Genomic DNA, 11,974 nt, shown 5'->3' on the forward strand with positions numbered 1-11,974 from the left:
GAGCAGTCCCCTCCCATCGACGTGAGGATAGGGGTGAAGCAGGGCGATCCGTTGTCGCCGCTGCTGTTCAACTTAGCCCTTGATCCAATGATAGAAACGCTCGAACGTATCGGCTCGGGGTACAAGTTGGATGATCGTCAGATCACAACCCTGGCTTTTGCTGATGATCTTGTCTTGGTGAGCAGTTCGTGGGATGGCATGGCGAAAAACATCAAAATTCTGGAAAAATTCTGCCGACTGACGGGGCTGAGGGTCCAGCCCAACAAGTGTCACGGTTTCCTTACTCAGAAAATTCGAGGAGTGTTCTCGATAAACTCTTGTAGGCCCTGGATAATGAGTGGCGTTGAGCTACACATGGTCGGGCCAGCAGAGTCGGTCGAGTACCTTGGGTTGAGAGTGGGTCCATGGCAAGGCATTATAGAACCAGAACCTGTCGAGCGACTTCGTGACTGGATTAGCTCGATTGGGCGGTCTCCGCTGAAGCCTTCACAGAAGGTGAGGATGTTAAACAACTATGCGGTCCCGAGGATGGTTTATCAGGCGGACAACGGCGGGTCAGGGCCAAAAATCCTTCATGTACTTGATGGGATGATCAGGAAGGCGGTGAAGGTATGGTTACACCTTCCACAGTCTACTTGTGATGGGCTTCTTTACTCGAGATGCCAGGACGGAGGGCTGGATATCGTAAAGTTAGCCTGTCAGATCCCATCTATCCAGGCCAGAAGGGTCTACCGATTATGGCATTCGCAGGATGACATTACTCGGATAGTCACCCGCAGGGTGGTAAAACCGGAAAAGTACCTCGGGATGTGGCTGAGAGCTGAGAGCTGGCGGGGACAAGGCAAGTTTGCCTCCCCTAGAAACATCGAAGGAGGGTGCTGTCCGGAGTACAGACCCCGCCAGCTTAGTGACGCCAACAAGGAAGAACCCAGTCAGCCAGACTGGAGGCAAGGAGAGTTTCAGAGATGGCAGAACCTGACAGCGCAGGGAGTACAGGCATTCGCAGGAGACAGAAACAGCAATCACTGGTTGAAAAATCCAGCTAAGGTTGGATTTAAGCAGAGATACTATATTGCAGGTCTCCAGCTGAGAGCCAATGTATACCCAACCCGAGAGGCACTGGCCAGGGGGAGGAAAGACATTCCAACTGTCTGCCGCCACTGTCTATCTGGTACTGAGTCTTGCTCGCACGTTCTCGGAAAGTGTCCTGCAGTGAAGGATAGTCGCATCTCGCGACATAACAAACTGTGTGACCTGTTAACAAATGAAGCCGAAAGCGCCGGATGGATCGTCACCAGAGAAATGTGTTGTAGAACCCATGCCGGGGCTTTGCGACGTCCAGACCTGGTGTTCGTGAAAAATGGTACTGCTTTGGTGGTGGATGTTACAGTGCGGTACGAGATGGACTCTAAAACCTTAGAGTTCGCGGCTGCTGAGAAAGTCGCTAGGTACACCCCGATTGCTCGATACATCATGGTTGCCCTGAAGGTGAGGAAGGTTAAAGTGTTTGGCTTTCCACTGGGAGCCCGAGGGAAGTGGCCAACCAGAAATGAGAGGCTGCTGGAGAACTTGGGGGTGAATCGTTCGCGGAGGGAGCGATTGGCCAAGCTATTCAGCAGGAGGGCTCTCCTGTACTCCCTAGATGTCCTCAGGGACTTCTATAGAATTGATGGGAAGGTGGTGAGCTCGGATGAGGAGAGCGAAGATGATCATCCTTAGGCTCAGTAGGCGACTATTGAGGAGTGCCTGCTGGTATAGAGGTACTTTCACCACTTGTCCCTAACGCTGCCCTGACCTTGATCAGGAGAATCCCAGAACCCCCACCATTGAACGAAACCCCTGGCCTCGGCGAGGAGACCCAGTTGGACCTATGGTCTAATGGGGCAGTATGATGGTAGAAGCGCCTCTAAGTTAAGCTTGGAGGTAGCGCCATTGGTGAGCCATACTGTTTGAACGAAGCCCTGACTTTGGTTAGGAGGAAGTGACCACAGTTTACTGACGGTTCGGTCTGAGTTCCAAGAAGGTTCGGTTTGGGTTACATGAAAGTTCGGTTCGGTTAAAGGTCAGAGATTACGGAACTTTTGGCGAAGGAGGCGGTCACAGTAGTTCCCCAAGAGCAAAGGAACAAGGGGCTGTACTCGCCCTATTTCCTAGTGCCCAAAAAGACGGGGGGAGTGAGGCCGATTTTGGATTTACGCATTCTCAACGAGAGCATAACCAAACGGCCCTTCCGAATGCTGACGACAAAACGCCTACTGGAATGTGTCCAGAAGGGAGATTTTTGTACAAGCATAGACCTAAAGGACGCGTACTTTCATGTGCCGATACAATCACGTCACAGAAAGTTTCTGCGGTTCGCCTTTCAAGGGGTGGCGTACGAGTTCACGAGGATGCCGTTTGGGTACGCCCTGGCACCTCGAACATTTTCCAAATGTGTGGAGGCGGCATTGGAACCGCTGCGTCGTCAGGGGATAAGGATATTAGCCTACCTAGACGACCTGCTGGTTCTCGCCCCGTCAGCAGAGCTGGCGTTCACACACACGACACAGACAGTGACTCATCTCACGCGTCTGGGGTTCGCTGTGAATTGGAAAAAGAGCGCACCCTGGCCCAGTCATCAGATTGTCTACCTGGGACTACAGCTAGACACTAATGATGAGGGCGCGAATTTCGGACCCTCGAAGGGCAGCATTGTTACTAGCCCTGAGGAAGTGTCGTCCGAATCACACAGTAACGGCGCTATCGATCATGTCACTTTTGGGTCTCATGTCGGCAGCTCACTCTGTGGTCCCGCTAGGGCTTCTGCATATGCGCAGAACACAGCGGTGGTTCGCCCAACTAAGACTAGACCCAGTGCGTCAACGTCATCGGTTGGTGGTGGTTCCTCTCTCGCTAAGAGCAGACCTGGACTATTGGCGGAATCCGTGCGTTCTCACGCACGGAGTCCCGATGGGCAAGGTGTCATCCTACATTCCAGTGTTTACAGATGCCTCTCTGACTGGATGGGGAGGGACATGTCAGTCTCAAGCGATAGGAGGTGCATGGCCTCAATCAGGTCGTCACATCAACCTCCTAGAGTTGGAAACGGTGCGACTGGTCTTGACCCACTTCGCGTCTACCCTTCGGGGTCGCGATGTGTTGGTCTGGTCAGACAACCGAACCACAGTGGCTCACATAAACCGCCAGGGAGGGGTCAGGTCTCCTGCCCTTCATCGGGCGGCAGTGGAATTGTGGCTGTGGGCTCACAAGCACCTTCGCTCGTTGAGAGCAGCACACATTCCGTGCTACTTGAACGTAGGGGCAGACCTCATGTCAAGAGGGGGTCCTCGAGACGACGAGTGGTGTCTGCACCCGGACATTGTTCTACAAATTTGGGAACAATTCGGGAGAGCCGAGGTGGACCTGTTCGCGTCACGTATGAACGCGCAGTGTCTCCTATGGTTCTCTCTGAGAAACCAGGACGAACCGCCATTGGGAAGAGACGCATTCGCGCACTACCCGTGGCCGAAAGTTCTCCTGTATGCATTCCCTCCGCTGTCTTGCATTCTCCCACTGTTAGCCAGGGTGAGGTCAGAGGAGCTGTCAGTGATACTGATAGCGCCCGATCGCCCGGGGGCTCCGTGGTTTGCAGAGATGAGTCAGATGTTGATTGCGCCACCCTGGCCAATTCCACATCGACGAGACGCGTTGACTCAGGCGGGAGGCTCGATAGGGCAATGGCCCATAATCGGCCAACCACTGAAGGCTTGGTTCCTGAATGGGACAGTTTGAAGCGCCGTGGGTTGTCTGATGCAGTGATCAGAACAATACAGGGCGCAAGAGCCAGTTCCACTTCTAGGGTGTATACCAACAGATGGAACGTTTTCTCACGATGGTGTGATACACAGGACGTAGACCCCATGAGCTGTCAGGTAGAGAGTGTGCTCTCATTCCTACAGTCTGTTTGATAAGCAGAAATCGCCCTCCACCATCCGAGTGTTTGCAGCGGCAATTTCAGCTGGTCATGAAGGGTTTAACGGAAAAAGTGTGTTCAGTCACCCATTAGTGAAACGTTTCCTATTGGGAACGCAACGGCTTAGGCCAAGGCCTAGAGCTACGCTGCCCAAATGGGATTTGGCACTGGTTCTCGAAGCGCTATGTAAGTCGCCGTTCGAGCCATTGAATCAAATACCCCTCAAGATGCTGTCTATCAAGACGGCGCTGTTGCTCGCCTTGACTACCGCTAAACGAGTCAGTGATTTGTGTGCACTGTCGACGAGACCTGACTGCCTTGCCATTAATGGCGATCTGAGCAGAGCGGTGTTACGTCCTAACCCGGCATTTGTGCCGAAGGTTATTAACAGTGCATATAGATCACAGATCGTGGAATTGTGGGCTTTTCATCCCCCTCCCCATGGGGAGAGGAGTGAGGAAAAGCTTCATTGTTTGTGCCCAGTACGCGCTTTGGCGTGTTACGTTAGGCGCACAGCGGCGGTTAGGTCATCGCCTCAGCTGTTTGTGTGTCACGGTGCGGCTGCATTGGGTAGACCACTTTCAAAACAGCGATTGTCTCATTGGCTTTGTGAAGGCATTGAGACGGCGTACGAGGCGGCGGGGCAACAACCGCCTCAGGGTATTAGAGCGCACTCCACTCGTGGAGTGGCAGCTTCTACTGCCCTCTTCAGAGGAACAGAGGTAGAGGATATTTGTAGAGCAGCGTCATGGTCGACACCGTCTCCTTTTATCCGTTTCTATCTGTTGGATATGTCTTCTAACTCTTTGGCTCGGTCTGTACTCAGCGTGGCTGAAGGGAGATCATGAGCAGGACAGAGAAAAAAAGCAGGATTGTGACCATGTTCATAAGTCCGCTTTTATTAGAAGTAACATATTATGGGCATGTTTTCTAACTCTTTTGTCTGTGGCATCTCTTCTGGCTGACAGTGTCAGCATGTAGAGACATGTATTGAGTGGACAGAATGTGAGGTCATCTATCTGAGGGTTCAGTTTAGTATGACTGGTATATTTTGTCCCTGCCTACTAATCTCTGGGTTCCATTGAGTGAGTAAGGCGGGCTATTGGACACATAATGTAGAGTGACATTTTATGTCATTCCATTAGTGGATAATAGTGTTGTCATAGAATATTGAGGCACAGCTATCTGCTAGTACAGATTAGCATGGCGTCTATTCTATTGATCTGCCCAATAGCCATTGACATTGTCATTGAGCTAGGTGGGGCGGGTCTATAACCGATGACGCGGTATATTGTGACGCCTTGATGGGTTTTTTAGTCGCAGTACTGCGGGAATTGGTTGCAGCCATTGCTGGGCTTGACCTTTTTCATTTTTTAATGAGAAGTGTTAGGCTCGGCAGGGAGTACATTTTGGAGCGTTTCGCTCCGCCTTAAACCACTAGGAGCAGAGCTCCCCTATGGGGCGGAGCTCCACGATATAGAACGATTAGTTACCGGAGTGTAACTCAAGTCCTATGGGGCTCCGCTCCACTCATAGAACTGAAGGCCCTGCCGACCCTCTCTAGTCTCGCTGAAGATAATATCTCGGGAGGCAGATTGAGGGAACGGGTCCCTTTATATAGGGGCACCTGTGCTCCCATTGGCTGACAGGTGTGTGCATAATTTTGCTTCAGGCTGTTCTGCCCTAGGGCAGAGGGTAAACCACTAGGAGCAGAGCTCCCCTATGGGGCTCCGCTCCACTCATAGAACTGGAGTTACACTCCGGTAACTAATCGTTTTCTGGGCTGTGTTGAAAAACCTGGCAAACACTAACAGCTGAGCATTGTCACATATGTCAGTGGACTCATCCACAGCTAAGCCTACACATGGTGCCTTATGCATGGCTTCATCTAGCTGGGTTAGCACATCCTGAGTTAATATTTCACTTTTCTTTGTGGCAGATGATGCTGACATGGGAATTTGCTTTATTTTATCACAAAGCTCATTTTTTTGTTTTCCCTCAAGTAGTGTTTCAGCTACTGCACTCATGCATTCTTTGACAACCCCTCCATCTGTAAATGGCTTTTTGTGTTTACCCAAAATCCAAGAAACTCTGAGGGAACACTCAAGAGCACGTTGTTGGGCAGTGAATGTGTTGCTCAGGATCCTGGTGGACTGGTCATATTGGGCTCTGAGACTACTTACTTTCTGTGATCTCAATTCAGATTTGAGTGGGTACGTTTGTTCAAAACCTTTATGTTTTGTCTCATAATGGCGTTTCACATTGCCACTTTTAATAAGTGCCACGGTTTCTGCACATATGAGACACACTGGTTTAGTGCTCCCATTGGGAAGTATGAACAGAAATGAGTCTGTCCATTCTGGATTAAATGCTCTGTGTTCATTGTCCACTTTTCTTTTTTTAGAGAGTGCCATTTGTTCCTTATTTTCTCTAACTGTTACCCTTTTTCTGCCTCACTCGTCTGTTTCGCTCCCTTTCTCCGTCTCACTCATATTTTCGTCAACTTTCTCCGTCTCACTCGTATTTTCCTCAGCTTTCTCCGGCACACTCGTCTGTATCTCTCCCTTTCTCCGTCTCATTCGTCTGTTTCTCACTCGTCTGTTTCGTTCCCTTTCTCCGTCTCATTCGTCTGTTTTCGCTCCCTTTGTTTTCTACATATATCGCTATCTTTTTAATCCGACTTTCTTTTCCTTGGTAACTTGCCTCTAAAACTCTCATCTGTCTGCACTGTAGAGTCCCAATGTTTACCGGCAGGAATGCAAAGACTTCATTGGCTGAGTGGTATCACGTGGGATCGCTTAACTCACATGCAATTGGTCGGTGAGTTTCCTCATTCACAAAACGAGTACCGTAAAGACTACAAAAGCTGTGCATATTCCGTATGGGACGGCTTCTGGGTCCGGATCCGGACCGCGGTCCGCCTGTTAGTGACCTATGGTGTAGAGTATAAAGCTGGACTAGTTATTTGCAGTGTAATGGAAGAAGACATGCAAGTCTACTTTTGGTTGAAGATGTTTTTTTTGGACAAACAAGCTATTTACAGAGAATTTTGATGACCATCATCATGCATTCAGAGTATTACGAAGTGCGGAAAGATGTTTACAAAAAATGTGAGCTTAAATTTCATAAACCGTTTGATATTCAAAGCTCATATAATGTTTCAGATGAAAGTATGTACATTATACACAGTAAAAAATGGGGTGTTAATATTTCAGAGTAAAGTTATTTTAACCCAGATAGAGTATTTTCAACATTTTTGAGAGTAAAGTTGCTCTATCAGTGGAGTTAAAAGTGAGTGTAAAAATCTGCAGATACGCAGTGACAATTTCAACTCTACAGCAGTGATGAATACCCGCCACTCTGCTTTGCTGAAGTTTGGCACGTACGTTGGTGGAGGAAGATTGCGAAGGAGTAGCTAGGCCACAGATATTGCTAGGTAAGTTACATCCCCGTTTTTTCAACACCAAACCGGTATTTTTTAACTTTACATAATTTTAGAGTTGTGCTGATGTCAAGGTCATATTTTAAGTTCACGAGTTCCATGCGGCGGTCCCCCTTGCAGTGACCTCGTCATCAGCCAGCTAAATTAGCTTGTAAGTTCAGATGGTTGACAGTAATAACTGTTATATGATATACCCATGGAATATGTTTGATATTTTTGTGAATGGCTTGCTGTTTCATATGGCTAAAAATAGGTAACGTTAACTTAGCTAATCAGTTCGTTTGAAGGACACCACCGTTTGGCATGAGCGCAGATTGTGCTTGTCATGCGGTTAGCTAGCTTGCAATCAGTATCGGTAACTGTCTTTCTTTGTGTTGCAATATTTTCACGAATGAAGTTTGTCAGAATGGTAAATACGTAAAATAACGTTCGCTAACAACAAAACATTTATACAGATAGTATTGTTAGCTAACGTTATTGTATAGCTTCCCAGGCTTCCTTACACTAACGTTAACTGTTTTTTATAAAGCTATATATAACGGTAATGTTAGCATGCTTCTGATAGTTAGCCAGCTAATGTTGGTGTTATAAAACGATAACTTAGATCACTGATTTGCATGACGGGTTTGTTTAACATTGCTTAACCATTTTAATGGTTAGCTACTGTTCGAACTAAAATGGCTAATGAGCTAGCTAACTTTGACACATAGCTAGTTATTTGGTAGCTAATGGGACAATGTGCCTCTAAACTTGAACTAGCCTACACCCATTTGCTGCAGAAAATGGCAGCTTAACGTTATATTCAACCAGCACAACTTTGTCTACTTCAGCCTTTGTAATTGCAGTGTAACGTCTAAGTAATGCATAGTGCATTGCGTAGCTAGTACTACTGAGATAAATGGATAGTTAGCTAACGCTTAGTTGAACCAGCACTAAATGATGATTTTGAATATATATTTTCTTTGTTAACAGAGGCAAAATGCTGTTGCGTGTTCAGCTCGGGGAAGAGCAGAAATACGTCAAGCTGTCTGAGCTGACATTCAATGCTTTCTTGAAAGAAGGTAGGTATAATAGGTTAAAGCAATACATATCACCCTAATGACAAAATAATACAGCATTAAGCTATTATCTTATGATATCTATTTAGGTCTATAGTCATTTCTGCTGTGCTTTATATTTTCAGTAACATAAAACCAGGTGCAGATCCTTGTCTTTCATCATTTTGTGAACACATGAGGCAACCTTAAGTATGAACTTGGATTCTTGTGAGAAGGGAATGCATGTTTTTCTTTTTTTTCTTCTTTTTTTAACAGTGTGTCTAAAATTCAACATACCAGAAAGCAGAAAGCCAGACATTAAGGTGTATGACCAGTCTGACACAGAAGTTGACTCAGATGTTTTTGAAGAATTAGTAAAGGAGTCACCTGGAACTTTCAGAATCATGCTGGGCAATGGACTTGGTATTCATTCATTCAATTAGTTTTTTAGTTTGAAGGCCAGAATGAGAACCTTTATTGTCTTAAAAATAACAGTTTATTGTAATATGTTTCTATGTTTTGCACAAATTTCATAATGAACAGATACCTCTCATTCATCATCATGCTCGGGTACATCTGATGACACCATCATTCTGAATTTCACTGTGTGTGACGATGTTGAAGAAGTAGCGGCTGGCGAAGGAAGCCAGCCTAAAAGGCCATGCCACATAAACTATGAGGCAAAAGCAGTAAGTGGTGAACATTGCTGTTAAGTCCAATCTGAATGTTGTTTCATCATGTGACAGCATTACATATTGTTTTACAATTACGGAAAGCACATTTGAAAAAATCCTAACATCAAAGCCTGGTGGTGAACGCATTATGCAAGAGTATGGAAAAACCAAATCTCTGACAGATGCCACCAGAAGACAGATGATCAACATACTTGCTGCTGAGATGACAGAAACACATGGGTAAGCATTAAGCATATAGGGGTGATTCTTTAACTATGGTACATTTCTTGTCCCTGGATGAAATAATAAAAACTAAAAAACATTTCTTCTTTTTTGTTTTTGTCATACTTACTCCACCCTAAGGGGAACTTATAAAAAATGTATCATGGCTCAATCATTCTTTTTATTATATAATATGAGGCCTTTTATGCATGGTTTTTACTGTTTTCCCTCTGTCCCTAAGCCAGACTTTGTATCTTCAACCTCGCTTAATTCTAAATTAAATATTTAAATAATGTAGATTTCAAGTACAAATGATAAAATACCATTTATTTCAATTCTACATATTATATATTGTGATACATATTCACATTTTCCTATATTTTTCATAAATAGAACCCTTGTCCCTTGGGGTCACTGTCATTTCCACCACACTGTACAAAATAGAATCCTGGGATCAGTGTTTTAGGTTTGTATATTTAGTAACCATAGCAACAGAAACTCCACAGTGGAACACATGGCTGGATGAAATGGTGTCCTCTACAGGGGGTAATGAAAAGAAGAAAAATCAAGGTAAATATGAGTAAAACTGAGAGTATGTTTATTGGTCGTCATTTCCAAACAGCTCATATTTCACATGGACGTAAAAATAACTGGATACATTTAATTTAATAATGTGTAATTTGTGTATATTTAATGCTAACTCTAAAACTAATATTAGCAGGCTAACATAGCATGAGATTTTAGAGGGAAATTGGGGAAATGTCATTTCCACCACAGTCATTTCCACCACGGTGTTCATTGTGGTGGTAAAGACAGGTTGTGGTGGAAATGACATTGTTCGTGCTAAACAGCAAATTATTTGGGCTATAATACTGATACTAAATTCAAAAACAGTTTTAACAATATTACAATATTGTTGGTAAATAAGAGAACAATAGATAAGTAGGTTTGACATGATGTCTTGGCTCTTTCTTTAAGATGGCAAGCAATACCACAGCACAGAGGTCAAGATCATACAGAGAAAGAATAAAATCAGATCCACTTAAATATGCAGAGTCCCTCAAGAAGGACAGAGAAAGATACCTGAAGAAAAAGCAACAAGGTGTTGTTAAATCTGTGACAGAAATGCGAAAAGAGAACAACGAAAAATGAGAAGACCGTGGCGAATTTCTCAACGAAACAGACGTAGGAAATGGAAAATGGTCTCAGCAGTGAATAGTTTCATGGCACATACAACACCACCACCATCACCAGACAACATGAGTGTTAATGCAGAAGACATCCCTGAAACACCTCAGCTGTGTGAGCCTACACCAGAGAGAACTCCACAGAGGAAAAGAGGGAGAAAAAAGGTTGCGAAGGCAAAAGCAAAGGTGTACAGAGATCTTAATGACATTAAACAAAAGCTTGAGGATGCCCTCAGAAAAGTTGAAAAATACAAAAAAATAAGTAATCGACTGAAGAACCTGGGGATCCTAGAGTCACCTAAAATGAAAACAAAGCAACAGATGCAGCAAGAAAGCAAGCAATTAAAGAAGACACTCCTATTCCATAACACCATTATGTCAGAAATAAGAAAAAAGTATCAGAATGTTGACAATCGTAAAGCTCGGCAACTGATCTCCAAACTTGTGGCTGGCAAGATCTTAAAAAAATACCGCCTGGTCACCATGGCCAAGAAGGAGTTTGGATTCTCTACAAAACTAATCAGGACAAACATGACAAGGGCCGACAAACTCAAATACACCCGCAAAACACAACGAAACAGAGTCAGCCAAGAAGTGAAGGAAAAGATAAAGTTTTTAGAACGCGACGATAACAGTAGGGCCACTACAAAAAAGTGCTTCCCTACCTCAAACAACAAAACACAGCTGCAACCACCCTGCATGTCATAAGTGATGGCCCAACCACTCAGTATAGGTCAAAAAAGAACTTTTTTTTCCTGAGCAAAGTACCATATGAGCTAGGATTCAAAAAGGTGACCTGGAATTTTCTGGAGGCCGGACATGGGAAGGGCCCAGCTGATGGAATTGGTGCGGCTGTTAAGCGCCAAGCAGACTCGCTTGTGGCCGTACCCGCCAAGAATTGGACTGCAAATACATCTTAACAATATCCGAACCACATTAGGAAAATATTCTGAACAACTGCTAATTCCGAACACATTTCGAACCATTCTGAACAGAGGTGGGTCTAGGGGTCACGTGACCCTTTTGCCCCATTTTGACGTGACGTAAAACTGCAGAAGACTACAAATCAGCGCGCTGAGTGAAAGAGCCAGTACTGCACAGAACTTTTTTTAAGACGTACAAAAGAAAAGAACAACAGAAAAATAGGTATGTAAATGCAAATTATATGTATAAGCGACATGTATTTCTGAATTATGTTGATTGACCGATGTAGACTAACTGTCTCGATAAACGTATTCTTATTGTCTGTAACTTATCCGCTGAACGTAGTGGTACAGTACGCGTACAGTAGACAGTAGATACATCAATGCTAAATTGAGTAGTTACTTGGTCTTTGTCAGCGTAACAAAAAAAATAATATCGATATGTACAGGCAAATTATTCCATGGACGTACGATTTGAATGTACATGTTTTTATGTCGGTCCTGGTATTTAAATTGTCGATGTAGACTCGCTGCCCC

At 45.0% G+C, this 11,974-nt stretch overlaps 2 long non-coding RNA genes across 2 annotated transcripts; both read left to right on the top strand.

The window, feature by feature from the left end:
- Positions 1–7,140: 7,140 nt before the first annotated feature.
- On the top strand, positions 7,141–9,127 carry LOC121580640. The gene is made up of 4 exons (XR_006003112.1): positions 7,141–7,388; positions 8,367–8,455; positions 8,708–8,854; positions 8,975–9,127. It is a non-coding gene; the product is annotated as an uncharacterized LOC121580640 (long non-coding RNA).
- Positions 9,128–9,398: 271 nt separating this feature from the next.
- On the top strand, positions 9,399–10,705 carry LOC123492375. The gene is made up of 2 exons (XR_006661748.1): positions 9,399–9,897; positions 10,306–10,705. It is a non-coding gene; the product is annotated as an uncharacterized LOC123492375 (long non-coding RNA).
- The last annotated feature ends 1,269 nt before the right edge of the window (positions 10,706–11,974 follow it).

Source organism: Coregonus clupeaformis, chromosome 14 (genome assembly GCF_020615455.1).
Source record: "Coregonus clupeaformis isolate EN_2021a chromosome 14, ASM2061545v1, whole genome shotgun sequence".
Taxonomy (NCBI): domain Eukaryota; kingdom Metazoa; phylum Chordata; class Actinopteri; order Salmoniformes; family Salmonidae; genus Coregonus; species Coregonus clupeaformis.